Consider the following 5193-nt stretch of genomic DNA (forward strand, 5'->3'; position numbering starts at 1 on the left):
GACTTGGAGTTAGATTGTGTTGTTTAAGTGTTCCCTTTATTTTTTTGAGCAGTGTATTTACCAACTATTTATGGAGATATGTCCATGTGAATCGTGTACAGTACAGCCCCATACATCTGGTTAACGGTTGTACAAAGCCCTCAGTGGAGCAGCATACCACTGAGATGAACTTGATCAACCAATTTGATGCCACCTGTTGACTCTTAATGCCACAAAGCTTTCACTAATTATCAGGACTGCCCTGATAGGCTCATTCACACCTTTAGTTTGTAATTAAATCCTGTCAAGCCATTCCTCAGTTTCTTTCCAGTTGTTTGCGTCCAAGTTAAGAGTACATTTGGGTTATATTTCCATATATATTTTAGTTAGATCATAACATTAAGATGTCATGTAATTTACTTATTTAAGATATATTGGTTAATAGATTCATCCGTAGCACCATTACCTTTTTATATTATGCAACCAGCGTGTGTCTCTCCTTTGTTGCAGAGCCACACACAAATCCAACTTCACCATGTCCAACCATAAGTCGTTAATAAATATTTGAAATTTGGCACTGTCTGTTTTCTGCGTGCTCTCATAATGGAGCAGAGTACCCATAGTGACACCTATCCAATGAGTTACCTCTCTTGGGATTCTTAGCTTATTTTTCAGCAGCCATATTGGAAATGGCCCCCCAGGGGAGTAATGAACAAAATCTGCAATTGCACTATAGCCAAAAATACTTTATTTAGACATTCCCTAGCATTCCCTATCTATCACAAAGTCCAAAAAATCTTCACATAGCTGCTGGACAGGGTCAACATTACCTCTTTATGCCCCTTATTAGGTTTTAATAGTACTTTATGATCAGAATGATTGTCTATGGGATTTATCTTGTGGGTAAATAACATTACAAAGTAATTTTTGTATTGTTTGGAATGATTTTACCCTATTGTCTTCTAATGGGGAATTTGGTTGGCAGCCATTTTATAAAAAAATCTCGCCCTGGTTGACTGACAGCCTTCCTAGACTGCTTCCAATCTTTAAAATGTTCCTTAAGGTATCTAGTATTAGTGTAGCAAGTTTGATACTTGTATCAATAACATAAAAAAATGATTTCACATACCCGCTGTTCTAACAATAGCCTACTTGTTCCAAACCCACAGAAGAACTCATCTCCAACATTCTAACTACTGAGCACTGTAAGAACAGTTGCCTACATCATGCATGTCTAGCCGTTACGTCACAATTAAACGTTTGAAAGTTTATCAGAAAATGCCATGTCAAACAATCAGTCTGCTCAGTCACTGTCGGCAGACAGCAATGAATTGGATTGTAGTTTTAAACCGGTGCGCCGTGTTTTTTCTGGAATGCAAATGGAAAAGTAACCTAGGCCAGGGTTTCCCAAACCCGATCCTGGGGGGGCTGTGTAGTGCTAGGGCAAAGACCAAAACGTGCACCTGGGGGGACCCAGGACCGGTTTGAGAAACCCTGGCCTAGACAGCCAATAGTTGCTGGTAGATCTGCATTCTTGTCAAGGATAATACATTTGTGTCCCCCGTGGACCGTCTCATACATAAAGCATCCTCCATTCAGGCTGCAAAGGCATAACTTTTCTCCTTTACTAGCTTTAATGGCAAGCCGCCTGAAAAATATGTGTACTGTCTTAATAAAACAAAAGTTTCACCATTTCTTTTATTTGTTGGACAATTTAGGATGTTGCACATCACGTTCAGCCAGTTTTCCCAAAAATGGTGGTGCAAAATATTGATCCATTAAGATATTTTTCCCATCAGGAAATGCGGGAATATTCTGGTAGGCCGGTCTGATCGGACCTGCATGGGCATGCTCCTCAACTGTACTTTTTGTTTCTTTCTCTCGAATAATTAATTGTCAAAACCTTCCTTATGACCCAGATGGAATCACGTGATCGTTTCTTAACCCATAGAAAGTCCTGACTCCCACCCAGTTGACTACTTTCACATGGTGGAAGCCCTCAATGGCAATGTCCATGGCAAAATGGGTTTTATCCATCTTGAGCAGGGCTCTCCAACCCTGTTCCTGGAGCAAAAAGATAAGACGTTCCGTAGGCCTACGCTGGCTGCTGCCGATAGAGATAGCGAGGGAGAGTGATGGGGTTATTGACAGGGTTGCAGAGAAAAGTGCATTGCTGAGCTGCCTGTTGACCATGTAAGGTAGGACAGCCTTCTGTGGTTTGAATGAGATTGCCCTACATGGCCAATGTATGTGGACACCACTTCAAATTAGTTGATTCGGGCTATTTCAGCCACACCCGCTGCTGACAGGTGAATACAATTGAGCACGCATGCAATCTCCATAGACAAACATTTAGTAGAATGGCCTTACTGATGAGCTCAGTGATATCAACGTGGCACCATCATAGGATGGCACATTTCCAACAAGTCAGTATATCAAATTTCTGCCCTGCTACTTTCCCCGGTCAACTGTAAGTGCTGTTATTGTGAAGTGGAAACGTCTAGGAGCAACAACGGCTCAGCCACTGAGAGGTAGGCCTCACAAGCGCGTAGCATGTAAAAATCGTCTGTCCTCGGTTGCAACACTCACTACCGAGCAACTGCCTGTTTTTCATGGTTTGGGCTAGCCCCCTTAGTTCTAGTGAGGGGAATTCTTAATGCTACAGCATACAATGACATTCTAGACATTCTGTGCTTCCAACTTTGTGGCAACAGTGTGGGGAAGGCCCTTTCCTGTTTCAGCATGACAATGGCCCTGTGCACAAAGCGAGGTCCATACAGAAATAGTTTGTCGAGATCAGTGTGGAAGAACTTTGCCTGTCCTGCACAGAGCCCTGACCTCAACCCCATCGAACACCTTTGGGGTGTATTGGAACGCCGACTGCGGAGCCAGGCCTGAACGCCCACCTCAGTGCCCGACCTCACTAATGCTCTTGTGGCTGAATGAAAGCATGTCCCTGCAGCAATATTCCAACATCTAGGGGAAAGTATTCCAGAAGGGTCAATGCTGTTATAGCAGCAAAGGAGGGACCAACTCCATATTAATGCCCATGATTTTGGAATGAGATGTTCGATGAGAAGGGGTCCACATACTTGTGGCCATGTAGTGTATGACTCAACTGAGGGAATTGTTTCTGACATTGACAGAACTGAGCATACCTGTGATTAGAATTAGATGTACTGTCTTATTATTAGGCCTACTATTGACAAACGTATAGGATACACAAAGGGAGTCCAGCAGCACGCCTTCATCCCACCATGCAGCATTCCCCCCTCACCCTTTACACTTGAAATTCCCACGACTATATCGTGTAACAGTCCGTCCCTGGTTTCACCTGACAAAATATAGGCTACGTCATATTAACATTACCAGTTTTAGGCAGAAGTTAGATGCATGTTCATTTCTGTTCTCTATGCGGAGTGTTAGGTTCCATCCACCTCCACACCCCAGGAGGACCTGCCCCCTGCTAAGGAGTCCCCCAAAACACCCTCATGGTCAGGATATTCCGTTCCCTCAACTATTCAGAGCAGCTTCTGAAATACAGTATGCCTGGTCTACCCGGGACACCCAGAAGAGGACTAGCCACCCACCCCTGGTTCCTCTAAGTTTCTTCATTCTAGAGATTATGCTTTTGCTTAGCTTGCTCTTTGGGGTGTAGGCCAGTTGATTTAATGTCTAAACTATTTTTAAACAAGTTAATTTTGAATGAAACGTACTACCAATGTAGGAAAGAAAGTTAAACATTACAGATCATCAACAGATCCTCAGTGTCATGGTTGTGAACTGCTTGTTCACAGACAGCTGCTGTGCTTATTCATTAGTCTTACAGTTAGAAACAATTGACATTCATGGTCAGAAACGTGTGGAACAGCACAATTGCTGCTTTGAACAGTTACGTGAACAAAAGGAACAGCAAGTAAATAGTATCGCATAAGTAATTTAATGCTGAGAGTTCACCTTGTACAAAAATACAGGTCCCATGATCCTCATGTTATTATTGGTTTATTGCAGCATAGGTGTTTGTCTGAGTCAGATGTTGAAGCCTGGAGTAGCAAACAGGCACAACTGTGTATACAAACATTGTAAAAACATATATAAATGCTTTGTTCAATTCAAAATGTAGTTTGTAAACCGTATCTAATCTCATACAAAAATACAGGTCCCATGATGTTTGTTGTTTTTAAAATCTACCTATCAGGTAACATGGTAGTGAAAAATATTGGGAAATGAATATTACAGTGCGTGTCAGAGTTAGGTTCTGAATGCTCATATTAGAAATTGAGGCGATCTATGGTTTACAACTACATGAATGAACAGATATTGGACTGACAACACGTGGACAAGGATTACATTTCCCATGTCGCCCTGCGTACTCCGGAGGGACACGTAAATGGTGCGTTCAAGACAACTCGGAAATTCAGACATTCTCTACTTGGACATTCATTGCAGAAAGAGGAGGCCAGAGTTTTCCCACTTGGAAAGAATAAGAATCAACCAATAGGAAGCTGTACGTCAGGGACGTTCAATTACAGTCCTGGAGGGCCGAAACCCTTTTGTTTCTACCTGGTAGTTAATTGCACTCACCTGGTGTCCCAGGTCTGAATCAGTCTCTGATTAGAAGGATGAAAACCAGAAGTGCTTTGGCCCTCCATGACTGACATTGAACAAATAACTCTACACAAATAACTTATGTTCATTTTAACTCTTGAGTTTCAGAATTGTCATGAATGCACCATAAGGCATGGCCAGGAAGGTAAAGCCTGAACAGTTTAAACCCTACATTACATTTGGTCCTCTACAGTAGGAATGTTAAGTGGTACATCAGTGGTTTCCTCCATTTCCTTTCAGTCCATATCTTGATCACCCACACTCTGGCGAAGGTATTCCTCATAGAGCTTCTTCTACAGGAAGGGAGAGATACACACAGTTAGTGGTCAAGCACACACAGCACTGAATGCTCACACACATACCACTGCATGGTCACACACACACTACCTTCTTTGTCTTCACCACCTCCTGCACATAATCCAGCTTTTCCTGTAGCTGCCTCTTCTGTCGGCCGGAGAGAGTGGGCTGAGTCCTGCAGAGATAGAGAGCGATGCTTTAGGCATAATTAATTGATAACTGGTGGTACTTGAACAAGATGCCGCAGTTTGTGTGTGCTCAGCTCTTACCTGAAGGAGAAGCGGGCAAGGATGAGGGAGTAGGAAGGAG

The 5193-nt window shown here is 42.7% G+C and overlaps 1 long non-coding RNA gene across 1 annotated transcript; it reads right to left on the minus strand.

Annotated features, from left to right (window-relative positions):
* Nucleotides 1–4047: 4047 nt before the first annotated feature.
* LOC116375839 (uncharacterized) lies at nucleotides 4048–5190 on the minus strand. The gene is made up of 3 exons (XR_004211244.1): nucleotides 5154–5190; nucleotides 4975–5059; nucleotides 4048–4880 (listed from the first exon to the last, which is right to left on the minus strand). It is a non-coding gene; the product is annotated as an uncharacterized LOC116375839 (long non-coding RNA).
* Between the last annotated feature and the right edge of the window lie 3 nt (nucleotides 5191–5193).

The sequence above is a fragment of the Oncorhynchus kisutch genome, linkage group LG10 (assembly GCF_002021735.2).
Source record: "Oncorhynchus kisutch isolate 150728-3 linkage group LG10, Okis_V2, whole genome shotgun sequence".
Taxonomy (NCBI): Eukaryota; Metazoa; Chordata; class Actinopteri; order Salmoniformes; family Salmonidae; genus Oncorhynchus; species Oncorhynchus kisutch.